This window comes from Phyllobates terribilis, unplaced genomic scaffold (genome assembly GCF_046119375.1).
Source record: "Phyllobates terribilis strain yellow unplaced genomic scaffold, ASM4611937v1 Scaffold_8__6_contigs__length_399053987, whole genome shotgun sequence".
Classification (NCBI taxonomy): domain Eukaryota; kingdom Metazoa; phylum Chordata; class Amphibia; order Anura; family Dendrobatidae; genus Phyllobates; species Phyllobates terribilis.
Window position 1 is genome coordinate 51,743,538 of NW_027362768.1, and position 27,990 is coordinate 51,771,527.

General features: G+C 43.9%; 1 protein-coding gene across 1 annotated transcript in view; it reads right to left on the reverse strand.

Annotated features, from left to right (window-relative positions):
* The window catches only part of LOC141156364 (beta-1,3-galactosyltransferase 2-like), a 52,352-nt gene extending 24,676 nt beyond the window's left edge, over positions 1-27,676 (reverse strand). Inside the window, exon 1 of the mRNA XM_073642556.1 lies at positions 27,624-27,676. The gene's annotated coding sequence lies outside the window, so the exon portion shown is untranslated. The remainder of the gene's footprint in view (positions 1-27,623) is intronic.
* Between the last annotated feature and the right edge of the window lie 314 nt (positions 27,677-27,990).

Genomic DNA, 27,990 nt, shown 5'->3' on the forward strand with positions numbered 1-27,990 from the left:
TAATCCAAACAGTATTTTATCTACAAGAGATTACCACTTCAGGACTATAGCTCATGTGCACAGCAGTCAGGCTGATCTGTGTAACACCATCCTCACCACCGAGTAGCAGCTTGCTGACAGTTCACGGTGTACACAGAAAGCTGCTGGTAATGGGCATGGGTGGGTTATACACAGAGCAGAAGACTTAGCTCTGCTACATCTACATTACACAAAACTGGTATTCTATGAAAGCTACACCAAGCCGCTCAGTAAGTGATACTTCCCTGCAATCAGGATTTCTTGCCCTATATTATGTTGCTCTCAGATTATATAGCAAAACCCTGCTGACAGACTCCCTTTAAGTGCCCAAAAATATTTGTGCTCTTTGTGTGTGACTTACTGTCATGCAATTGTTTTAACGTTGCCATTTTGACCAAATCACAGGCATGTCACATGCGAGTTACAGTTGAACTCTATGGGGGCAGAGCTGCAATAAAAGATCCAACATGTTTGATGTTTTGCAACAGTTGTTTCATAGTAAGATGCTATTAAATGGGTTGTCCGGTCAAAATCAATAAGTCTGCAGTCACTCTGTGTGACTGCAGACTTATGAATCCCACCAGCGCACACACTGTGTGCTGCGGGGATTCGCCGGTTTCAGACCTGGTAATGGAGGATATGAATGAGTTATACATACTTCTGGCCAGTCAGCGCGACCTTGCTCACCATACACTTGTATGGAGTGAAACCGCGACCTCTAGTTGGATACACCCACTGGCCGGCTGCATCACTGGTCTGGACAAGGCCTTGTCTCTATACAAGTGTATGGAGCGATGCTACGCCCACTGGCCGGGAGTATGTACAGTGGTGTGAAAAGGTGTTTGCCCCCATCCTGATTTCTTATTCTTTTGCAAGTTTGTCACACTTAAATGTTTCAGATCACAATACAAATTTAAATATTATACAAATATATCACAAGTAAACCCAAAATGCACTTTTTAAAAGAAGGTCTTTATTATTAAGGGAAAAAAGAAATCCAAACCTACAGGGCCCTGTGTGAAAAAGTGATTGCTCACCCCTACCCCTTAAAACATAAATTAACTGTTGTTTATCACATCTTTGGGAAGCTTAGTTCAATTTCCCTAGCCACACACAGGCCTGATTACTGCCACTTCTGTTCTCAAACAAGAAATAACTTTAATAGCACCTGCTTGACAAAGTGAGGTAGACTAAAAGATCATCAAAAGCTAGACATAATGCGGGGATCCAAAGAAATTCAATAGCAAATGAGAAACAAAGTCTGGAAAAGGTTATATAGCCATTTCTGAAACTTTGGAACTCCAGTGAACCACAGTGAGAGCCATTATCCACAAATAGCGAATACATGGAACAGTGGTGAACCTTCTCAGGGGTGGACGGCCAACTAAAATTACCCCAAGAGTGCAGCGATGACTCATCCAAGAGGTCATAAAAGACCCCACAACAACATCCAAAGAACTGCAGGCCTCACTTGACTCAGTTAAGGTCAGTGTTCATGACTCCACTATAAGAAAGAGACTGGGCAAAAATGGCATGCATGGCAGAATTCTAAGATGAAAACCACTGCTGAGCAAAAAGAACATGAAGGCTCATCTCAATTTTGCCAGAAAACATCTTGGTGATCGCCAAAACTTTTGGGAGAATACGAGACAAAAGTTGAACATTTTGGAAGGCGTATGTCACAATACATCTGGCGTAGAAGCAACACAGCATTTCAGAAAAGGAACATCACACCAACAGTAAAATGTGGTGGTGGTAGTGTGATGATCTGGGGCTGTTTTGCTTCTTCAGGACCTGGAAGACTTGCTGTGGTAAACGGAACCATGAATTCTGCTGTCTACCAAAAAATCCTGAAAGAGAATGTCTGGCTATCTGTTCGTGACCTCAAGCTGAAGCACACTTAGGTTATGCAGCAGGATAATGATCAAAAACACAACAGCAAGTCCACTTCTGAACGGCTTAAGAAAAACAAAATTAAGACTTTGGAGTGGCCTAGTCAAAGTTCTGACCTTAATCCAATTGAGATGCTGTGGCATGACCTTAAAAAGGCGGTTCATGCTCTGACACTCTCCAATATGGCTGAATTACAACAATTTTGCAAAGATGAGTGGGCAACAATACCTCCAGAGCATTGTAAAAGACTCATTGCCAGTTATCGCAAACACTTGATTGCAATTGTTGCAGCTTTAGGTGGCCCAACCAGCTTTAGGTTTAGGGGGCAATCACTTTTTCACACAGGGCTCTGTAGGTTTGGATTTCTTTTTCCCTTAATAATAAAGACCTTCTTTTAAAAGCTGTATTTTGTATTTACTTGTGATAACTTTGTCTAATATTAAAATTTGTTTTGTGATCTGAAACATTTTGGTGTGACAAACATGCAAAAGAATAAGAAATCAGGAAGGGGCAAACACTTTTTGACACCATTGTATAACTTATACATATTCTCTGTTATCAGGTCTGAAATCGGTGAATCCCTGCAGCGCACAGTGTGAGCACTGGGGGGGTTCATAAGTCTGCACTCACACAGAGAGATTGCAGACTTATCGGTTTTGACCGGACAACAGTTTTAATATTTAGGATGGTTATGGCAACTACTTAAAGCGATTAAATAAGATTATGATGTCAGATCATAACATTTTAGCAAAAATTTACATGATACATTCTCGAAATAGAAATATCAACCAATTACTAGCTGCAACAGACAAGTCACACATATATTTTGGCCTTCAAGATTTTTCTGAGACTTATTGTCATGTGACACATGGCACCATGTGTAGACCTAGCCTTAATATCTGCTTAAAGCGCACCTGTCAGCAGGATTGTGCTCAGTAAACTACATATACTGTCAGGTGGGTGACAATACACTGATTAATATGATACCTTGGTTGATGAAATCAGTCCTGTGGTTCTTGTGTAATCTTTACTTTCAGTTTGGCGATAATGATATGCTTGTGCTCTGGGGCGGCCTGTGGGGGCGCTCTATCTGGTGCTCTGCTTACATATTCATCTGTATTCTCTTATGAGAGCTCACTGTGCCTTTACTGACCTGCCTCCTATTTTACCTAGCCCCGCACTACTAGATGCATTATGTAAAGTAGGAGGCAGGTGATTGAATGATCAGTGAGCGGTCATAAGAGCACACAGATGAATATGTAAATAACACTTCACCCACTATAGGCAACTAGTGGGTATAACGGAGTCTATGACGCAATGATATTTAAAATTACAGCTTTTTATTGAATCATGATAAAATATCAATTAAAAAGTTAAGCAGGAAAATTTCAGCTAGCAAAGGTTATACATATTGGGACTCTATCCAAAGGTTCACTATACTTACTTTGCAGCCCCGCCTCCTTCGTACTCCACCACCATCTATACTTTCTATTCCCCATCATACTCTGCTTTGCTCAGTTGGTGCGCATGCGCAACCAGCGGCGCTCGTGGATTTTCGGTCAGGCGGTCGTGCGTATGAGTCACCTATGCTTTCTGTCTCACTGCATGACGTACTTCCTTCCAACAGGGGAGTTTGATTATCATGGGATTGATTGTTAGATGTCATGCGAGCTTGTTTTTTAGGATTTTGCCACTTTCATAATCTCTTAAGTCTCTCTGGTATTTTTTAGACTTTATTGCGCTTATATCATCCCATTTATCAAGATCTTTTTCAATATTTCTCAAATATGTTTCCAATTTCTCCTTTGGAATGTCCTTATGTAGAGATCTCTGTATCTTTTCAATTTCCCTATCAAGTATATTCAGAGACCGAGTGTTTTTTCTATAATAATGTTCATGAATTCCAAAGAACACGTATTAGCCACCATTTTCCATCTCCTTATCAGTTCCACATCCTCTAGTTCAAAGGACAAGTATACCTGAAACCTCAGGCCTCTTGGTATAATTTTTTGTTCTGAGTAATTTTCCAGGGAGGTCTTATTCCACCAAAGTTTTGTTTTTTTCTGTAGTGCATTTTTATATTATACAATGAGTTCTTTACTCTCTTGGGAAACCTCTTGGGAAATGTATGTATATCCCTGCTTAAATAAGTCAGTGACCTTAGACAGGGCCGGCCTTTGGGGCGTGCCAGCTGTGCAACTGCACAGGGCGCCTCAAACTTGAGAGTGAAGGGGGGCGCTGCGCTGGCTCCCTCCCCGTCGGTATTTTTCTTATGGAAGAGCAGAGAGGGAGCGCCCAGCGTTTCTTCTGTGCTCAGGCGCCGGCGCCCCCTCTCTGCTCTGAAATGTCCGGCCGGGACCCGGGCGCGCTGCACTCTCTCCTCCTCACACACAGGGGCGGAACTACCGCCCGTGCAGCCGGTTCATTGAACGGGGGCCCCGAGGGAGAGGGGGCCCCTTCAGCCTCCAGCAGGGCCGCCATCAGGGCATGACTGCCCTGACTCCAGTATGGGGCCCGGCCGGTAGGGGCCCCCTTGGGGGCCCCCCTCTTGTGTGTCTCTCTCCTCATGGGGCCCCCGGCCCCATGCTAAGCGCCGGGGCCGGAACATCTCTGTCATGATTTCTCTGACTTCCGGTCATGTGACGGCACCGTCACATGACCGGAAGTCAGGAGAACCTGGTGTCATCGATTTGGACGAGGATTCTGCAGGGATCGCATGGGGGTAAGTATAACAAGTTTTTTTTTTTTTTTAAATACAATTTACTAGGAGTGGGGGGAATGGGAGGTGCACATGTGGGGGAGGGGAATGAGAGAGGTGCACATGTGGGGGAGGGGGATGAGAGAGGTGCACATGTGGGGGAGGGGGATGAGAGGTGTGCACATGTGGGGGAGGGGGATGAGAGAGGTGCACATGTGGGGGAGGGGGATGAGAGAGGTGCACATGTGGGGGAGGGGGATGAGAGATGTGCACATGGGGGGGATGAGAGAGGTGCACATGTGGGGGAGGGGGATGAGAGAGGTGCACATGTGGGGGAGGGGGATGAGAGAGGTGCACATGTGGGGGAGTGGGATGAGAGAGGTGCACATGTGGGGGAGGGGGATGAGAGAGGGGCACATGTGGGGGAGGGGGATGAGAGATGTGCACATGGGGGGGTGAGAGCTGCACATGGGGGAATTGGGAGAAAATGAGCTGCACATGGGGGAATTGGGAGTAGGGGGATAATGAGCTGCACATAATGAATGTGGGGTGGGGGACAGTAAATGATGATGGGGTGGGGAGAGCAGGACATGATATAATGAATTGGGGCAGGGGGTGCATGTAAATAATGAATGCGGGGAGCAGGAAGTATAGAGTAGGGGGCGTTGCGGATGCAGGAGTGTAACTGGTAACAAATTGGCGGAAAGAGTAGAGGTTCTAATTAAATTATATATTAAGTGCCTATTTACAGTTAATGGGGGCACCGTGGTGGATTACAATTTATATTTGGAATGGTAGGTTGTATAATAACTAACCATATATTGATGGTGGATACACGTCTGTATTCAGCTGCGTAATGTAGAAGTTGGGGAATGTGCTCTAGATAACTGTGTTATTTTATGCAGAGACGAGTCCTGGCTGGAAGACGTAATGGCGGTCTGTGCTGGATGAAGGAGAAAAGCGTAGCTGAAGGACTTCACCTAGAGACGTCACCAGTGAGTCAGTGTATTACATGTACACTTACACTATATACTATGTACCGGGCTCCTGTGTATAATGTCACTGGTGATCACTGTATTACCTGTACACTGACACTATATACAGAGCTCCTGTGTATAATGTCACTGATGATCACTGTATTACCTGTACACTGACACTATATACAGAGCTCCTGTGTATAATGTCACTGGTGATCACTAGATTACCTGGACACTTACATTATACATACCATGTATAGAGCTCCCGTGCATAATGACACTTATGGTAATATTAGTAATGTGGTGGTAATATTAGTAATGTGGTGGTAATATGTGGTCTGGTCATGGTGTGGCAGTTTTTCCCCCTTCTGTGTGGTATTATTCGGTCACTATGTTGTGGTAATATGTGGTCTGGTCATGGTGTGGCAGTATTCCCTGTATGTGGTATTATTGGTCATTTTTAAAAAAAAATGTATATGACACATTCCCTTAAAGAAAACTAAATAAAAATATATCTAAAAAGAGTATTGGATATTTTAAGAAAATTTTAATAGGTTAGAGTAGGGCCCTGCCAGAAGAGTCTACCTTATCGTGGTGGCGGCTTTAAAACTTTTCAACTTTTGTTGCTTGTTATTACTTGATCATTTGATTAATAAAAAATGCACTTGTTGTTTTCACCTACATGAGTTTAATTTTTTTTCTTTGGGGGGGGGCGCCAAGAGGGATTTCGCACAGGGCGCCATATACCCTAAGGCCGGCCCTGACCTTAGACCCCCACGAGGTCTCTTTAGTCTTGAAATCCATCTATAAATTATAGTGACATTCTGTTAATAAACAGCAAAACATTCGATAAATTAGCACATGTCAAAAAAAACAGAAGTTAGTCACTCCAAAATCAATTTATATAACATTTCGCCCACTATAGGCAACACTAGTGGGTATAATGGAGTCTATGACACAATGATATTTAAAATTACAGCTTTTTATTGAATCATGATAAAATATTACAAAGGAACAATTAAAAAGTTAAGCAGGAAAATTTCAGCTAACAAAGGTTATACATATGGGACTCTATCTAAAGGTTCACTATGCAAGAATTATAGATGAAGCATGTGTTAAATATAGTGATGGGCGAGCAATAAAGTGCTCGGGTGCTCGATGCTCGGGTCGAGCAAATTTGAATTCTCGGGTGCTCGACCCGAGCAACGAGCCCAATGTGAGGCTATGTGCCCATGATACAGAAATGCTGCATATTTTTTATGCTTCTCCCTGGCAGGAAAAACGCATGCGTTTTTTACATGCATTTTTCCCGCCAGGTAGAAGCGTTTGTCAAGCGTCTTTGCATGCATTTCTGCATGCGGGTTATCAAGCGCTTTTCCAAGCGATTTTAGCATCACTTGGAAAAGTGCTTGACAACTTGTTCACACTATATAAATCCATGCAACCGGCATGGATTTATATAGTGTGATCAAGTTAGTTAAAAAAAAGAATAAGAATGGTAAAAAATAAAAAAATAAAGTTTATACTCACCTTCCGATGTCCTCCCGGTGTTATCTCCGCTCCGTCCGGTGTCTTGCACTGCTCCCGGTGGTGTGAAGGACCTGCGGTGACGTCATTGAGCCATGTGATGGGTCCTTCACAACAGCGCGAGCAGTGCAAGACACCGGACGGAGCAGACAAAACACCGGGAGGACATCGGAAGGTGAGTATAATCTTTATTTTTTATTTTCAATTCTTTTATTTTACAGTTTCTATGGTACCCAGGTCTGGATGAGAGTCTCCTCTCCTCCAGACTTTGGTACCATCCGCACATAGAAACGCATAATATCCGTGTGTACAAATGTACTGACACGGATATTATGCGCTTCAATGCAAGTCAATGGCGGCGATTACGCTGCGTGTCCGCAAAATTAATGGACATGCTGCGGATTTTTGAGCGCAGCATAAATGCTGCGGAAATATCCGCAGCATGGGCATTGACATTGCGGCTTGCCATTGGGGACAATGGGGGGCGGATTACCAAGCATTTCCCAAGCATTTATGCTGCAGAAATTCCGCAGCATAAACGCTTGTGTGGCGCCCCTGAGGGTTCGGTCGCCACAGAGGTATTGCATCTCATCCAGAGGTGTGGTATCTCACTCTCAGGTAAGGAAGGAGTATGGCTCAGGACCCTAACACCTGCATTCACTACACCACATTTCTGGGGGACAGGGTGAGATTGCTCCTACGGGAGAGCACAGTCCCTGATCCCTGGCTGGAGTGGGGAAGAACCACTTAGAGAGGGGGAACTATGTAGTGGATGGGGTGGAGGACGTAGATCCTGGGAGCACATGTGTAGGAGGTATAAAAACTAGACACCATCTTAGATCAGGGTGGAGTTCAGAGAGTTCAGTCAGAAGTGACAGGAGCAGAGGCTCTGTATGAGCTCTGCTCCGGAGGCGAGCCTAGCACTGAGGCCCAAGTCAGAGAAGGAGAGGCAGCAGGACGGCTCCAGGAATGAGGAGAGAAGGGACCCCAGGGGTATGGGGCGTGCAGAAAGCCACCCGTACGCCCGCCGCTACTAGGAGGTAGGGGGGTCAGGCCAGAAGAAGGGAACCGGTCCCTCAACTAGCACAGAGCTACAAGGCCCAACTAGGAAACCGGAGGCTGCAGCATTTCAAGTACTGCAGGCCACAAGTCCACACCAGTACACTAAGAAGGTAGCCGCATAGGACCCAGGGGACGGAATACACGTCGCCCGCCAAGGCCCGAGGACACCGGAAAAAAGTGCTACTTGGTGTGAGGTGCAGGGAGCAGGCCAGAGAGAGGACACACAGAAGGGGGTCCTGTAATATGCTCCAGAGTTACCTGAGGGTCGACCGAGCCCCTCACTGCGTGAACACAGGACGCCATGGGCCCCTACACTGGCCCTGTATCTGGAACTGCTACAATTGTGAGTAAAAGACCTGGGACTGCACTATCTGACTCCGTGTCATTACTGACTACCTGCACTTTAACCACCATCATCCATACACGCTGCCCTGAAGCTCCACTCTTCCTGTGGGGAGTTACATCACCTTACTGCACATACCACCAGCTTCAGCGGACTGCTCCGCAGCGGCGGTTCCCAATAACCGCATTCCACAGGTGGCGTAGTCGGACTATATATATAACAGATACACATAGACAGCCCTGGGTCACGGACCGGGTCGCCGCCACGGTGACTACAACCCCCAGCATCTACAAGGCCCGGCTCCGGGTGCCCCACGGCCCAGGGGGCGCGTCACTTAGAAAGCACATAGTGGGCACACAGCCTGTGTCTATGGGAAACTCGAGCATTTTTCAGGCGGCTCCCCCCGGCGGTCTGCAGAGGGCCTAAAAATTGCCCAAATCGATGGGAACAATGCTCAAATGACATGGGAACAGCATGGGGAAGACCACTGGAAGCATTTCTGACTCCCAGGTCACTTCTGTCAACAACGTTGTCAGAGGTATTACGCCACTTTTACGGACTCACAATAAAACATACCAAAACGAAACCGAAATGGATTTTCCTGGGAAATATGTTAAGGAACATCCTTTCCAGGGTAATGACTTGTATATAAAGCAAAATAAATAACCGAAAACAAAAATACTCCTCCACACCTTGGGCTATGTTCACACTTAGCATTTTTGATGCGTTTTTGCACTTTTGCATTGCTTTCAACCGTGACAAATGCATTCACCAGGAAATGTCATTTTAACATTTTACAACCTTATCTGGCCATGTGGTGTGTGAGATATCATCAGACACATCGTGTTTCATTTATGAAGGAGGGACTCTGAAAGTCACAAAACCTATTTTTATAGGGCCATCAGACGGCCTTTACTATTCTTAAAGGGCCAGCAGTCGGCCCTCACTATTCTTAGAGAGCCATCAGCCGGCTATGTTTTATTGTTCCCATTACTAAAGAGTGGGTCTCCTATACTGTTATTGTGTATGCAGTGAGTGGCAGGGCTTCCCAAATTTGGGATGCACCCCAAAACCCCTTTGAAGAGACATGGAGGTCAGAGGGCATCCTGAAAACAATGTTCCCCTTATTAGGAAGTGGGTATCCCATTGTGTTTGCCTATGCAGTGAATGAAAGGGTTGCCAAAAATTTGGAGGCACTCCAATGTCCCTTGGAAGAGACGTGTAGGTCAGAGGGCCTCCTGAAAACAATGTTCCCATTATTAGGAAGTGGGTCTCCCATTGTGTTTGCCTATGCAGTGAATGCAAGGGTTGCCAAAAATTTGGAGGCACTCCAATGCCCCTTGGAAGAAACGTAGAGGAGGGCCTCCTGAAAAAAATGTTCCCATTATTAGGAAGTGGGTCTCCCATAGTGTTGGCATATGGCAGTGAATGCAAGGCCTGCCAAAAATTGGGAGGCACTCCAATGCCCCTTGGAAGAGACGTGGAGGAGGGCCTCATAAAAAAATGTTCCCATTAGAAAGGAGCAGGTCTCCTATACTTGTAATGTCCATGCACTAAGTGTATGGGCTGACAAACATTTACCTCTGGGGGGTATACATGAACATACTGGATAATTTTTTTTTTTTTACGGGCATCATAAGCACCCTTCAAAAAAATTATGTGGGTGTTGCATCACGGACAACGGTCACCCTGGTGATATGGTGGTGGAGGATGAGGATGAGGAGAAGGAGGAGGACAAGAGCAAATAACCAAAATCAAGAAGCGTATACCCATGTGTGGGTGTGAAGAGGTGCATGGGAATACACCTTCCAAAAATAGCCACTGGATTTGAGTTTATGTTACGCTGCTATCATTCAGTGGTGTTGAGAAGTCTGGCCCAATCCAGCCCTTGTTCATTTTTATAAGAGTCAGCCTGTCAGCATTTTCAGTTGACAGGCGGATGTGCTTATCAGTTATAATTCCACCAGCGGCACTAAAAACCCACTCTGATAAAACGCTGCCGGCAGGCCAGGCCAGGACCTCCAAGGCGTAGAGAGCCAGTTCATTCCACATATCCAGCTTGGATACCCAATAATTAAAAGGCACAGAGGAATTACGAAGGATGTTGGTTCGGTCGGCAAGGTACTCCCTCAGCATCTTCCCAAACTTTGCACTTCTTGTGAGAGTGCCCCGTGCCTCAGGGCCTGTGCGATGGGAGGGGCTGAGAAGATTCTCCCAGAACTTTGACAGTGTTCCCCTGCCTCTGCTGGATTGAAGTTGTCTCTCTCGCCTGTAGTCCTTGGTTGTCCAACGAACTGTGACCTCTGCCTCCAGCTTTTTCAGATGGGAATTTTCTTAATAGCTCAGCAACAAGGGCCTACTGCCCCATTTTTGTAGACCTGTCCGCCTCAGGAATAAGAGATATAAAGTTCTCCTTGTAGCGTGGGTCTAGAAGTGTCACCAACCAGTAATGACTGTCACCCAAAATTTTGAGAACGCGAGGGTCATGGGAAAGGCAGCATAACATAAACTCATCCATGCGTGCCAGACTGCTAACAGGCAAGACTTCCGTGTCCTAACCAAGAGGATGACTGACCATGCTCTCCTCCTCCTCCTCAGGCCATCCACGCTGAACAGATGGTATGACAGTTGTGCAGGTAGTACCGTCTATAATGCATGAAACTAGTTCCTGTTCTTCCTCCTCCTCCTGTTCTTCATTGTCACCCAATTCACGTTGGGATGAGATGAGGCTGGGCTGTGTGTTATCACCCTGTATGGTTCCTTGCTCCATGTCATCGTACTCCTCCTGCAATACATCCCCTTTGATTGTGAGCAGAGAGCGTTTCAGAAGACAGAGAAGCAGGATGGTGATGGTCAGGGGTGGATTAAGATTAGGAAGGGCCCCAGGCAGTTAAGAAGGCGTTGGCCCCCCACCTTCACCCCCACACACACACACACACACACCTGATATATCACGTGACATGTCACTTGATCCCCTTTGATAGATCATGTGATAGTTCACGTGAAATTAATTTGGCACAATATTAATATATTATAATCATTTTTTTACATTAATTGTATGACTTAATATTGAGCACAACTAAGTATGCTGACATCCCCTATATAAAGTATGAGACCCTACATAAAATATGAGCTGCCACATAATCCTCCTATACAAAGCAGGGGGCTGCATGTAGCCATCTATACACAGCGGGCGGCCACACGTAGCCATCTATATGCAGCGGGAGGCCGAAAGGCGCCGTCTATACACAGCAGGAGGCCACACGTAGCAATCTATACACAGCAGGAGGCCGCACGTAGCCATCTATACACAGCAGGAGGCCGCACGTAGCCATCTACACACAGCGGGAGGCCGCACGTCGCCATCTATACACAGCAGGAGGCCACACGTAGCCATCTACACACAGCATGAGGCTGCACAGCGCCATCTATACGCAGCAGGGGGCCACGCGTAGCCATCTATACACAGCAGGGGGCCACACGTAGCCATCTATACACAGCAGGGGGCCGCACGTAGCCATCTATACACAGCAGGGGGCCACAAGGCGCCATCTATACACAGCAGGAGGCCACACGTAGCCATCTATACACAGCAGGAGACCGCACGTAGCCATCTACACACAGCGGGAGGCCGCACGGTGCCATCTATACACAGCAGGAGGCCACACGTAGCCATCTATACACAGCAGGGAGCCGCACAGCGCCATCCATACAAAGCGGGAGGAGGCAGCACAGTGCCATCTATACACAGCGGGAGGCTGCACGATGTCATCTATACACAGCGGGAGTCCGCACGTAGCCATCTACACAGAGCTGGAGACAGCACGTAGCCATCTACACACAGCGTGAGGCCGCAATTAGCCATCTACACACACCGGGAGGCCGCACGTAGCCATCTACACACAGCGGGAGACTGCACGTAGCCATCTACACACAACGGGAGGCCGCACGTAGCCATCTATACACAGTTGGAGGTCACATGTAGCCATTTATACACAGCAGGAGGCCACACGTAGCCATTTATACACAGCGGGAGGCCGCACGTAGCCATTTATACACAGCAGGAGGCCACACGTAGCCATCTACACACAGCGGGAGGCCGCACATAGACATCTACACACAGCGGGAGGCCGCACATTGCCATCTATACACAGCGGGAAGCCGCATGTAGCCATCCATATACAGCGGGAGGTTGTACGTAGCCATCTGTACACAGCAGGAGGCCGCACATAGCCATCTATACACAGAAGGTGGCCACACGTACCCATCTATACACAGCGGGCGGCCGCACGTAGCCATCTATACAAAGCGAGAGGCCAAACATAGCCATCTATGCGCAGCGAGAGGCCAAACATAGCCATCTATACACAGCATGAGGCCACACGAACGCCGTTAGGTTAAGATAGAGGCGAGACAGGTTACATGAATTCTTTGGCATCCTGGGAGACCCGTTACTCAGGGTGACCATAGACTATATGCTGCTGCTTCTCTCAGGCACACAGGGGTATCGGCCCTCAGGCACAGACACGTAGGTTGTTTCACTTGCTGACCAGACACACTTGACAAGAGTCCTCATAAACTGTAGAACAGTAGCATTTAATAAGAAGCTGCACAACCAGGGCAAGTTAAGTCTTATGAGCAACAGGCTCCAGTGACAAACAGTACAGTTTCCTTAGCAGCACAGCAGTTTACAGTCTTCCCAATAGTACAGAACAGCACAGTTCTAATGCAAAGGCACATTAATGAGCACAGCCTTCTTTACAGCACAGTGAGATGGAGGGGGGGAGGGTTTGCTCAGAGCGATGATCCCTGTGACACCCTTTATTCCAGTCCTAATCTTTCTGCCTGACAATACTCTGCACTGCTAGTTCAGGAACTCTACCTGACCTGTGCTTAGCTTCGCTCCTGACTTGAATCCTTTTTCACTTGCAGGGGCGCTTCTGTGAGATACAGATCACACACACCACCTTTCTCTTCGGCTCTAGCCAGACCATAAACAACTTCACCACAATCCCCCTGAGGCTCTGCTAAAACACTCCCCTTCTCCTGTGACTGTGTCAACCCTTCTAGTTGCTGGATGCTTCTGGAGCACAACACTTCCTGTCTCATGTGCTTGTGTTACTTCTAATAGTTGCTGAATGCTTTTAAAGCAATAGCACTACTTCTGCATGTCACACTCTGCAACAGCACTACTTCTGCATGTTACACTCTTCCCTCCTTTTTGAATGTCTTCCTCGACATTCGTCTTAATTGGTCAATCTGACCAATTCTGAGACAGTGGTGAAAGTTGGATAACGTTATATACAAATTGGCATTGTGAAATTGGTATAACGTTCATAAACATTGATAACAACATAATCTTACAACCTTTTTCTTGTAAATGCCTGTAAGAAATAAACAATTAACACAATTAAAACAATCAGCATCTCTTCAGCTGGAACTTTTCGAATGTCTTCAACCACCTCTCCTTCTCTAGGCTTTAACAGTTTTCTGTTTCTACAAAGTCTTTTAAGGAAAATCCAAGCATGAAAACAAGTCTTTCCAGTAGGCAACATCTTTCATACTGCCTCTCGGTGGTGAATACCACTCAAGTCGGCTTACCTGGTCCACAGGCAGAGATACCTGTTTCCAGTCGACAGTCCTTGGCACTTAACTTGGTTCACCAAGTGTCTCATACGTTAGCATTACGGGTCTCCTCACTTCTCGAGTCGACATCCTCCTGGTGGGTTGTTCCTCAGAGACCATGGGTTCTTCGGTCACAGAAGTTTCTTCCGCCGCACTCATTTCCCGTGCTTCCTCAGATGCTCTTGGAGCTGCCTCTGTAAGTTCCTGTACTTCTCCTGAGTCACTTGTTTCCGCACTGTCTGATAATTCTGCTCCTCCTGAATGTCGATCGATCTCTTCAGGGGCCGGTGTTCGATCATCAGATCTGAATTGGACTTCATCTCTACTCCTTGGTACGAACTCTGGAGCCTTAGGACTTAGTTCATTCTCCTGAGGATGGTACATCCCTCTCCTTTCCGGTCCGAGAAATACAGCGGTGTGCTCTTTCTCATTGGAACTTTCAAGGTCACTATCCACCTCCGGAGCTTCAATCTGTGGTGGTCCCTTAGTCGCTCTCGGAAGATGCTGGTCTACTTCTGGGAAGTCTTGCTGTGGTGGGAGATAATCACAAGGTAGTAGTAAATTCTGATGGACTATTCTCGTTTTCTTGTCTCCTGTTTCCAATCAGATTTCATACACTGGGCTGTCATCAGCTTTCCTCTTTACGACCACATACACCTTGTCTTCCCAGTACGAACAAAGTTTTCCTGGACCACCTTTTTCACGTACGTTCTTGACTAGCACCCAGCTTCCTGGTGCCAATTCTGCTCCATAACATTTTCAATCATAATACTCCTTACTCTTGCTTTGTCCTTGCGTAACCACTTTGGACGCTATGTTGTATGCCTCTGCCATCCGTTCCTTCCATCTCCGAACATACTCCGGATAAGTCTTGTAAGTCTCTGACACCGGAGTATCGGACATGATGTCAATTGGCAGTCTTGACGATCATCCATACAATTGAAAGAAGGGTGAGTAACCCGTTGCATCGATCTTTGTACAGTTATAGGCATGTACCACTTTTGACAGAGAATTCTTCCAGTCTTTCTTCTCGTCAGCTGTTAAAGTGTGCAACATAGACAATAATGTCATGTTAAAACGTTCCAATTGTCCATTACCCTCTGGGTGATAGGGCGTTGTGTGGGATCTCTGAATCCTACAGTATTTTCCTAGCTTGGCAAAGAGTTGGTTCTCAAATTCTCTTCCTGTGTCATGGTGTAACCTCGTAGGGAACCCAAACTTCAAAGCAAAATCATTGAAGATCTTCTCTGATGCTGTTCGACCCGATTTATTGGTGGTAGCATATGCTTGAGCAAATCACCAAGATGTATTCGTAACCACCCTTGCACGTCTCGAGATGTAGAAAGTCTATTGAGACCATCTCAAATGAATATGTAGTTTGGATGTTGCCAATAGGTGCCGGGTTGATGTGTTGGGACGTTTATCTTTCAGACACCCACACTCCCTGGTCACGTATCTCTCAATATCTCTCTGCATGTACGGTCAGAAGAAACGATCACGGATCAAGTTGGTTGTCCTTTCCACTCCCAGGTGTCTCATGTTTTCATGAAGTTCTTTGAAGACTAACCTATGGAATACTCTGGGTAGTACCAACTGCCGGTTTTGTCCTCCTTTACGATACAGGATACCGTCTTCACCGAGGTAGAGCTTCTTCCATTCTTTAATTAAAACAGATACTGCTGGTGACTCATTGTCTCTCTCCCGTTTACTTGGAAACCGATTATGATCCACATAAAGTACACTGCTCAAAAAAATAAAGGGAACACTCAAACAACACATCCTAGATCTGAATGAATGAAATATTGTCATTGAATATTTTGTTCTGTACAAAGTTGAATGTGCTGACAACAAAATCACACAAAAATCATCAATGGAAATCAAATTTATTAAGCAATGGAGGCCTGGATTTGGAGTCACCCCCAAAATGAAAGTGGAAAAACACACTACAGGTTGATCCAATTTTGATGTAATGTCCTTAAAACAAGTCAAAATGAGGCTCAGTATTGTGTGTGGCCTCCACGTGCCTGTATGACCTCCCTACAATGCCTGGGCATGCTCCTGATGAGGTTGCGGATGGTCTCCTGTGGGATCTCCTCCCAGACCTGGACTAAAGCATCCGCCAACTACTGGACAGTCTGTGGTGCAACGTGATGTTGGTAGATGGAGAGAGACATGATGTCCCAGATGTGCTCAATCGGATTCAGGTCTGGGGAACTGGCGGGCCAGTCCATAGCTTCAATGCCTTCATCTTGCAGGAACTGCTAACACACTCCAGCCAAATGAGGTCTGGCATTGTCCTGAATTAGGAGGAACCCAAGGCCAACTGCACCACCATATGTTCTCACAAGGGGTCTGAGGATCTCATCTCGGTACCTAATGGCAGTCAGGCTACCTCTGGCGAGCACATGGAAGGCTGTGCGGCCCTCCAAAGAAATGCCACCCCACACCATTACTGACCCACTGCCAAACTGGTCATGCTGAAGGATGTTGCAGGCAGCAGATCGCTCTCCACGGTGTCTCCAGACTCTGTCACATCTGTCACATGTGCTCAGTGTGAACCTGTTTTCATCTGTGAAGAGCACAGTGCGCCAGTGGTGACTTTGCCAATCCTGGTGTTCTGTGGCAAATGCCAATCGTCCTGCACGGTGTTGGGCTGTGAGCACAACCCCCATCTGTGGATGTCAGGTCCTCATACCACCCTCATGGAGTTGGTTTCTAACTGTTTGTGCAGACACATGCACTTTTGTGGCCTGCTGGAGGTAATTTTGCAGGGCTCTGGCATTGCTCCTGCTGTTCCTCCTTGCACAAAGGCGGAGGTAGTGGTCCTGCTGCTGGGTTGTTGCCCTCCTACGGCCCCCTCCACATCTCCTGGTCTACTGGCCTGTCTCCTGGTAGCGCCTCCAGCCTCTGGACACTACGCTGACAGACACAGCAAACCTTCTTGCCACAGCTCGCATTAATGTGCCATCCTGGATCAGCTGCACTACCTGTGCAACTTCTGTGGGTTGTAGAGTCCGTCTCATGCTACCATGAGTGTGAAAGCACAACCAACATTCAAAAGTGACCAAAACATCAGCGAGAAAGCATTGGTACTGAGATGTGGTCTGTGGTCCCCACCTGCAGAACAACTCCTTTATTGAGTGTGTCTTGATAATTGCCAATAATTTCCATCTATTGTCTATTCCATTTGCTCAACAGCATGTGAAATTGATTGTCAATCAGTGTTGCTTCCTAAGTGGACAGTTTGATTTCATAGAAGTTTGATTTACTTGAAGTTATATTCTGTTGTTTATGTGTTCCCTTTATTTTTTTGAGCAGTGTAGTATTCTACCAATTATCTGATCTTCCCGTTGTGCTCTTTTCCCTTTTGGTAGTTGCTGAATTGACTAGGGGTGATTTTGTTCCCTCGCTTTTATGGTGGTTTCCACCGTCAATGGACAACACAATGGTGTGTCTTCCTCCTGATAAGCTTGTACTGCTTGGGTAGTGATCTCAGTTGATTCCAGACTGACTTCCTCACAACATTCTTGCATGAACTCCTCAGCCTCTAGTGGCATTCTTGACAATCTGTCAGCATCTGCATTGCATTTTCCTGGCCTGTACTTGATGCTGAAATTGAAGTCAGCTAGTTAAGCGACCTTCTCTGACCCATTGCATTCAGTTTGTCTGAAATAAGGACATAGGTCAAAGGGTTGTCATCAGTGTATACATCAAACTCTTTGCTATAGTAGAGATAATCTCTAAATTGTTCACAGATAGCCCATTTCAATGCCAGGAGCTCCAATTTTCTGGAATGTAGATGGTAATTCTTCTCGGCGTCTGTCAACGTTCTACAACCGTAACGGATGACTCTAATTTTTACATCTTGATGCTGATACAGGGCAGCTCCCAGTCCAACTTGACAAGCGTCACAATGAAGAACAAATGGTAAATTGAAATCAGGATATCCCAAGATGGGTGGTTTTACCAGGTAGTCTACTAGTCCTTCCAATACCTCCTGGTGGCTTGCTGTCCAGAGAATGGGCTGTTGGGACGAAACAGCGTTATTTCTTTTAAGCCCGGTCCTACCCGCATTCTTCTTTTTCTCCGTGGGTGTTATTGTGGGGCAGTAATCCTAGAGAAGTTCCGAACGCAAGTACAATAGGAAAGGAATCCTAATATCTGCCTCAACTCCCCGACGGTAGAGGGTCGCTTGTCTTTTAAGGCCAGTACAGGAGCGATTTCTGCTGGGTCCATGGCATATCCTTCTCTGGACACAATTTTCCCTAGAAATCGGACTTGTCTTTTGAACAGTTCACACTTCTTTGGGGTCAACTTAACTCCGTGTTGTTGATACCGTTGTAATACAGTCCTCATGTGTTCAACATGCTCCCGGAAGGTTTTGCTGTGTACCACATTGTCATCCAAGTACGGCTGGCAGATATCGTCGTTTAATCTTTCTAAACATGTCTCCATGCTCCTCTGGAACTCTGCTGGAGCTGAACGGAGCCCAAACGGTATGCGGATCCAATCATATAATCCCCATGGTGTGATGAAATCGCTGTCAAGGGTCTACTAGACTCTTAGACAAACCCTTGGTGGTATTACTTACACTGATCGAGGACAGAGAACCAGGTGCTTCTTGATAGGCTATCCACCATATTTTGGATCTTTGGTATCGCGTGTGGATCAGGCACTGACTTTCGGTTTAGTTCCCGGCAATCACAACAGAGTCTCAACGTACCGTCCTTCTTCCTAACACAGACATTTGGAGAGGAATAAGACGACTTCGACTTTTGGACCCAACCTCTGTTGATGAGATCTTGTAAATATTCTTTCACTTCACGATGTAATGATTTTGGCACAGATATGTAACTTCTGGTTACTGGGGTCGTGTCTTTCAAATTTATTTCAAATGCAACGACGTGATACAGCCTATGTCAGAGTCATCTTTGGAGAACGCATGACACTCTTCTCTCAGCATCTGTTTTGCTACCGCTAGTTCTTCAGCACACATGTGTTTCAGGGGTACTGAGGGATCCCAGGACCCCGAGGTGGGTTGAGCAATTTCCTCCCCTGGGCAACTCCTGTTCCTTGGTGGGGAGACTGAAATCACTGTAGACCCGTGGGCTGGTCTCACACTGGCTGGATATACTGTTTTAACGGTTTCGATGTGACCTAACACAGTCTTTGGATCCAGTCTAATTTCGTGTTTTGAAGTATTCATCACCGGTACTTTCACTCGAGCAAACCCACCAGTAGGAATCACAAGCACAGTCTCACCTTGAACTAGGCCTTCCGGAAGTTCTGAGGAGTCTTTTGGCACGAACAGTCTTTTCTGGACTTTTCTTTCCAGTTCTATCCAGACTCCACACCTCACCCCCACCATTTGGTTTGCAGGTATGATGGTTGGGTGCAAGCCTAGCTTGACTTCTTTTAGGTCCATTGTATTCTGTGCTTTCTTTACTCTATGAATCACGTTTTCCACCACAGCGTTGGGTATTGCGAGCGATGTGGCGATTGCATCCACCACCAGCGTCACTGACTTGTGTTTCATGATGACCTCACTGATTACATTATAACCCAGGATAGGATCCTTTGCCACGTTCTGATCACTGGTCACAAGAAAAGGTACCAAAAGCTCAATGGGGTTGCTGTTCTTCGTGGCCCTGAGTTGGAAAGTCACTTCCACCCAGCCCATGAAAGGGATTTCGGTCTGGTTGACAGCTTTGTCGTGCAGTTCCACTGGGCCTAAGAGTTCTTTTAGTGACCGAAGGCAGGCATGTAGCAGACAGCGCCTTCTCCATTCTTCATTTAAAAGGCTCGCTTGGGCTCCTGTGTTACACAATGCTTTTACTAGGAGTCCATCTAGCTGGCACTGTATAAAGCACCTTTCACTGATTAGGCTGATGAGGCCATCTTTACTGACTGAGGAATCCTCCTCCCAGGAGTACATCGTTTGACCTCCGCACTGGGCATTAAGTAACTGATGCCCCTGTCTCCCTTGCAGCTGCTGTAGACGGGAACACACTTAAGGATAGTACTGACGCACCCGTTTTACCTTATGCGCCGTTCTGGGGTTTGGTGAGATTTGGATTTGCTTCTGGGGCCTTCTCTGTGTCGTGGTTACCAGTCACCCCGCACTGGCAACCTCCTGTCTTTTAACCCAAACGACTGTGACCATTGGCATTCCTTGGCATAATGTCCTTCCTCACCACATCTTAGACAGTGAACACACAGCGTACTCTGATTTGATGAACGGCAAGCTTCACAAGCCAGGTATATTCTGTTTTGGAACCCACTCCTGGGTCTGAGGGATACCGGTTCTGGCCTGGAACGAATCAACTTTTTCACCTCAATCAACTCGGCTCGCAGTTCTCCTATTACTTCCTCCCAGTCAGCGCTGGCAGGCCTCTCTTTTGTTGGTGATTTAAGGTTCCCTCTCGGAGGTGGCACTGGAGAATCTCTATAATTATCTTCGGACTGGCCACCGGGGGTCTCTAACTTCAGCTGACTCATTTTGGTGATTTTAGGAGCAGAGCCTTTCTTTAACTTCTGTTCGCTCTCTGACTCCAAACTAGCGGCCTCATTCATTTTTTCAATTAGGACTTCGTCCAAAATTCCAGGATCTTCTAGGTACTGTTTCAGCTGCAACTTGATATCTTTGCTGATTAATCCCGTTCCCAATCATCTCAAGAACTTCTTCTGGACCTAGTCTAGCATCAAATTTATCTTCCGCTTCTACATCTCTGGATTCAAACAACAGTCTATCCTTCAGCTCCATTGCTCTGAACAAGAAATTTTGGGGTGATTCGTTATTTTTCTGTGAGAGGTTAATGAGTCTGTGGAACAATTCTGAAGTACTTTCTTCTTTATAGTGCCCTTTTAAAATCATCTTCAGCTGTTTCAAGGTCAATTGACTTTTCATTTCTAGCATACTACAGAGTTTCAGTCCTGGGCTGATCGCTTTCACCACCTCCACAACGATCTCATCTGGCTGGTAGCCTTTTTGTAAGCATGCATCGATCTGGTGCAACAAGTTCATATAAGACAGTCTCTCTTTCTGTTCACACTCTCCAATCTGTCCCAGGATATTGAATTCTTTCCTTATGGTGATTTGTGGTATTAGAGAGGACTGTCTCCCTGATTTATCTAATCCAAGCAGGTTAAAGGTCCTGTCTGAGTCTATCACCCGTTCAGAGGTTTTGGTCGATTCCTGCAGGGCTGTTGTTAGGGCTTTGAATTTTTCTTTCAATTCCTGTAGTTCAGTCTGTGGACGGAGATTTCTGCTTTTGGTAATTGGTGCCGCCCCTCCATCCTCCAACTTCAACCTGGTTAGAAACTGTGTTAGTTCCTGGAGGAATGTCCCCATGGCGTCTTCAGCTTCTCTCTCCCCCAGCTCATCCATTTTTGCATTAATGACAGTTGGCTGTGGTTGTGTGCTTTGGAAATCTGTTCTACTGACATCTTTATATGTTCTTGTACTGTTCTCAATTCTTCAGAGGTTAACTGAAGAAGCAGCTCACTAATTCTGTCCATTTGTATTTCCACATCCATTGCTGCTAGTGAGTTTTTCTTTAGGTCTGGTCCCCTTTAACTGGTGTAGCAGAGTTGAGATGAGGTGCTGTGCTGCTGTGTTTTTCCAGACACTTTTACTCTTCTCCCTCTACACGCTAATTCCCGCTCAGGATTCCCCGTACAGGCCACCAATGTTACACACACGCCGCTAGGTTCAGATAGGGGCAAGACAGGTTACATGAATTCTTTGGTATCCTGGGGGACCCGATACTCAGGGCAACCATAGACCATATGCTGCAGCTTCTCTCAGGCACACAGGGGTATTGACCCTCAGGTACAGACACGTAGGTTGTTTCTCTTGTTGACCAGACACACTTGACAAGAGTCCTCATAAATGGTAGAACAGTAGCATTTAGTAAGAAGCCGCACAGCCAGTACAAGTTAAATCTTATGAGCAACAGGCTCCTGTAAAAAAATACTTATTTCTGTATAATTTTTCTATCGAGGACTTCTTATCAGATATGATCGAAGTATCAATATCACAATACTCTTATGAAAAAATGTATCGATTTATTCTCGGATTGTCCATTAAAAAGAATGATTACATAAAATAGTTAAATAGTTACAGAGTGATTGTCCATTTGTCCATAATTAGCTTAATAATTGAGATTCACCCAACTTTTCCTGGGATTCTGGATGGTAGACTGCGTCTGTCTGTGTCCAGCGTGTGTCAGAATGACACCATGTGTCTGGGTAAAGAACGTGTCTCCTTGGGCTAAAAATACTCAAATAGCGCATGTCATCTAGAAACCCTAGCACGATGGCTGATGCAATCTTATGCAATATATGGTACAGAATTCAGAATGAAGAATATAATGAATATCCGTAATAAATATTTAACAATTCCCCCTTTTTGAGGATGACAGACATCAACTGAAATCCTCAAACTAGATAGGTTCATCATTAGGATAACAGGATCATTTTTCTTTTCTTCTTCCTTGGCAATATCATTTAATGTCCATAATAATATAAATAATAATAATAATAGTAATAATAATATCAATATCGGATTACTGTTATATGTGTTCAATAGCATAATGATGTGAATTCATGTTATGGTAAGCCGTGACTAATATTCATTTAACATGCATAATTATACTTCCCTAAATCTAAATCGAAGCAATCACGGGTCCAATCGTCATCATCTGATGTCATCGGGTCTTCGTCCCGTCTTCTTCTTAGTTCTTTTATAACAGTCTTTAGATGAAAACTCCTTTGAAATTAATTATAGCGTAGATATTGTACAGTCCATAATTGTATTCATTATTGTGCAGTCCATAAACTGTACTCTTTATTAGAAAGATCATATGTGTCAATTGATAAGAAAGCAAAGTCCATGGACGAAATGTAGCTTTAATATTTGTGCAGTGTCACCTGGACTTACGTTGGATTGTCTTTGGATAATTCTGGAATCCTCCATGTCATCCGCACTGGTCTCGTGTCACTTTTGAAACAGATGTGACGAGTTTGATCAGCAAAGCAAGGGTTAACTTGACACTTCCCTGCTTTATATAATACCATAACCAGTACTCAGTCCTTAATGTACAGGACATATGTCAGGCTGGCAGAATCCTGACACTCCTTTATTATTCACCAGCTTTCAGGTGATAAGAAACCACTGGAACATGGTGAAAACCTGGACACAATTCATTTAGGATCATCGTCCTCTGCAGTTGTGGTTATCAGTGGTGTGAATGTATTTGACACAGTCTATTATAACACTCAGCATTCACAACATCTTTACCTTCTGAGATTTCCGGATATCGGTTGCTTTTTCTTGTAACTTTTGAGAGTCTCTTTGATTTATAAATATGAAAAGTCTTTATTAAGACAGAATTCATAATTGTGATGTCTTGATTGAAGTCTTCATTCCCTAATCTGATACCAAATCTGGCAATTTTCCTAACCTATAATATCATAGCGTACCATAGCAATCAATACTATCCATCTAATTATTATCAAAATATTAAAATAAATTATGTTTGGAATAATAAACAATAATAGATAGTAATTCAATATTAATCTAGTTCTTCATGTGATAGATTTTTTTTATGTCATAGGTGTAATTACCTTTTCCAACCCATAGGTGTCAGTGTGTTTTGAAACAACAAGTGTTTATATCTTTATTAAAGCAATAATACCAAAGAATGTATACTCATGAACCAAAATGAATAAGTATATGAATGTATGCAAGAATGACTTGTTGTGTTTACTCAGAAAATTGAAACATTTTTCTTCTTATAATAGAACCATATCATTATATTTAATGAAGCAATATTCTTGTACTAGACATTATTTTATTAAATATTAATGTGTTTTCTCAATTGAGATATTGAACTGAAATAAAATAAAAAAATGAGAATTAAAAATGAAAAATGGAAAAATAAGAATAAAGTAAGAATAAAAATGAAAAATAAAATTAAGAGTAAAAATAAGAATACAAAATAAGGCCTTTATATATTAATGACAAATGCAGAGTAATTATATTCTCCATGAAAATACCCTTATATTTCTATTATCTGGATGATTTCATATTTGTCATAATCTTGTATTACCAAAAATGATTCAATTATGCAACTTTGCATGCAATACCCTTCTTAATTATACCATTGTACCTTATCAATATGTATTCTTCATTAAAAATGTGTGAAAAATAAGTATTGATCAAAAGTGATTATGTAATCAGGATCAAAAACACATTTTTCCACTTAATACCAAAAATATTATTTTATAAAATTATTTATCAGAACCAAATTAAGAATAATTATTCTTCTATAAATATTTTGCATAAATTTCATATCAATGTGTAGCATATATTTGTAAGAAAGGTTATGTACTTATTTAGGTAACCATTAAAAGAAAAGTAATATCCTTGAATACTATAAAATTATCATGTGCAAAAATTATTCGAAATGTAAATTTGCTTTATAAACCATTTTGATGTGTGGTTGCCCTTATCCACTATTAGCTAAATCAAGAAATAATAATTACTAAAGAAATATAGAAATTATATATATATATATTATAGATAATACTTAATTATATATCATAATTTTCTCAGAATTAAATATATTTTTGTACCTTCACATAAAGAAACTTTTTTTTTCCTATCATACATGAGGCCTCCGTCACACAAATCATACTTAGCAGCTGCTCATCACATTTCACTCTGACTGTAAAAGATTCATTCAACTCAAACATTCCACTTATGAAGTTATAGATATATATAAGATACAGACCAAAAGTTTGGACACACCTTCTCATTTAAATATTTTTCTGTATTTTCATGACTATGAAAATTGTACATTCACACTGAAGGCATCAAAACTATGAATTAACACATGTGGAATTATATACTTAACAAAAAAATGTGAAACAACTGAAAATATGTCTTATATTCTAGGTTCTTCAAGGTAGCCACCTTTTGCTTTGATGACTGCTTTGCACACTCTTGGCATTCTCTTGATGAGCTTCAAGAGGTAGTCACCGGAAATGGTTTTTACTTCACAGGTGTGCCCTGTCAGGTTTAATAAGTGGGATTTCTTGCCTTATAAATGAGGTTGGGACCATCAGTTGTGTTGTGCAGAAGTCAGTTGGATACACAGCTGATAGTCCCACTGAATAGACAGTTAGAATTTGTATTATGGCAAGAAAACAGCAGCTAAGGAAAGAAAAATGAGTGTCCATCATTACTTTAAGAAATGAAGGTCAGTCAGTCTGAAAAATTGGGCAAACTTTGAAAGTGTCCCCAAGTGCAGTTGCAAAAACCATCAAGCGTTACAAAGAAACTTGGCTCACATGAGGACCGCCCCAGGAAAGGAAGACCAAGAGTCACCTCTGCTTCTGAGGATAAGTTTATCTGAATAACCAGCCTCAGAAATTGCAGGTTAACAGCAGCTCAGATTAGAGACCAGGTCAATGCCACACAGAGTTCTAGCAACAGACAAATCTTTTCAACAACTGTTAAGAGGAGTCTTTGTGCAGCAGGCCTTCATGGTAAAATAGCTGCTAGGAAACCACTACTAAGGACAGGCAACAAGCAGAAGAGATTTGTTTGGGCTAAAGAACACAAGGAATGGACATTAGACCAGTGGAAATCTGTGCTTTGGTCTGATGAGTCCAAATTTGAGATCTTTGATTCCAACCACCGTGTCTTTGTGCGACGCAGAAAAGGTGAACGGATGGACTCTACATGCCTGGTTCCCACCGTGAAGCATGGAGGAGGAGGTGTGATGGTGTGGGGGTGCTTTTCTGGTGACACTGTTGGCGATTTATTTAAAATTGAAGGCATACTGAACCAGCATGGCTACCACAGCATCTTGCAGCGGCATGCTATTCCATCCGGTTTGCGTTTAGTTGGACCATCATTTATTTTTCAACAGGACAATGACCCCAAAAACACCTCCAGGCTATGTAAGGGCTATTTGACCAAGACAGAGAGTGATGGGGTGCTACGCCAGATGACCTAGCCTCCACAGTCACCAGACCTGAACCCAATTGAGATGGTTTGGGGTGAGCTGGACTGCAGAGTGAAGGCAAAAGGGCCAACAGGTGCTAAGCATCTCTGGGAACTCCTTCAAGATTGTTGGAAGACCATTTCTGGTGACTACCTCTTGAAGCTCATCAAGAGAATGGAATAGCATGCCGCTGCAAGCACCCCCACACCATCACACCTCCTCCATGCTTCACGGTGGGAACCAGGCATGTAGAGTTCATCCGTTCACCTTTTCTGTGTCGCACAAAGGCACGGTGGTTGGAACCAAAGATCTCAAATTTGGACTCATCAGACCAAAGCACAGATTTCCACTGGTCTAATGTCCATTCCTTGTGTTCTTTAGCCCAAACAAGTCTCTTCAGCTTGTTGCCTGTCCTTAGCAGTGGTTTCCTAGCAGCTATTTTACCATGAAGGCCTGCTGCACAAAGTCTCCTCTTAAGAGTTGTTGTAGAGATGTGTCTGCTGCTAGAACTCTGTGTGGCATTGACCTGGTCTCTAATCTGAGCAGCTGTTAACCTGCGATTTCTGAGGCTGGTGACTCGGATAAACTTATCCTCAGAAGCAGAGGTGACTCTTGGTCTTCCTTTCCTGGGGCTGTCCTCATGTGAGCCAGTTTCTTTGTAACGCTTGATGGTTTTTGCAACTGCACTTGGGGACACTTTCAAAGTTTGCCCAATTTTTCGGACTGACTGACCTTCATTTCTTAAAGTAATGATGGCCACTCGTTTTTCTTTACTTAGCTGCTTTTTTCTTGCCATAATACAAATTCTAACAGTCTATTCAGTATAACTATTCACCTGACTTCTGCACAACACAACTGATGGTCCCAACCCCATTTATAAGGCAAGAAATCCCACTTATTAAACCTGACAGGGCACACCTGTGAAGTGAAAACCATTTCCGGTGACTACCTCTTGAAGCTCATCAAGAGAATGCCAAGAGTGTGCAAAGCAGCCATCAAAGCAAAAGGTGGCTACTTTGAAGAACCTAGAATATAAGACATATTTCCAGTTGTTTCACACTTTTTTGTTAAGTATATAATGTCACATGTGTAAATTCATAGTTTTGATGCCTTTCAGTGTGAATGTACAATTTTCATAGTCATGAAAATACTGAAAAATCTTTAAATGAGAAGGTGTGTCCAAACTTTTGGTCTGTACTGTATATATATATATATATATATATATATATATATATAAACAGAAACTATGTAACTACAAAATTTTACTGTATAAGATTATAAATAACTAATTATACTTTGTATAACTTTTATACAACATATAATTACAGTTTTTTCTTAGCCACTCCCTAAACCAAATCTTCTGTCTCTGTCAAAAATCTCCAGAAAAGCTCTGTTTCGAAAAGACATCTTTCTATCCTGTTCTTCAGTCTACATTCCATGATGTCACTGTGAGCTAATTGTCTCACCTGTCTCTGTCCGTCAATTTCGGCCATTTTCCTTTCTTGGGAGAAGTCACAGTTCTGACTGAGTGTTAAGTCTTTCTGTGAAGAAATTGACTGTTGAATCATCTGATATGGCTTATAACATATATGAAATCTTCTACGTATTTCATAGATTTCATTTCGAGGATGACTCATTTGCTTTTGATATTTTTCGTTTTATTGTTTTACAAATTTAGCTTGATTAATTTCATTTCACGATTTTTATGTTTTCTAACAAAATCAAGCAACTGCACACATTCAAATAAAGTTTCTTTTGATACGCAATATCTCGAGATACTGGATTTAAGAATTTGAATTTTTGTACAAAAGTGGTTATCATTTGTTGTAATTT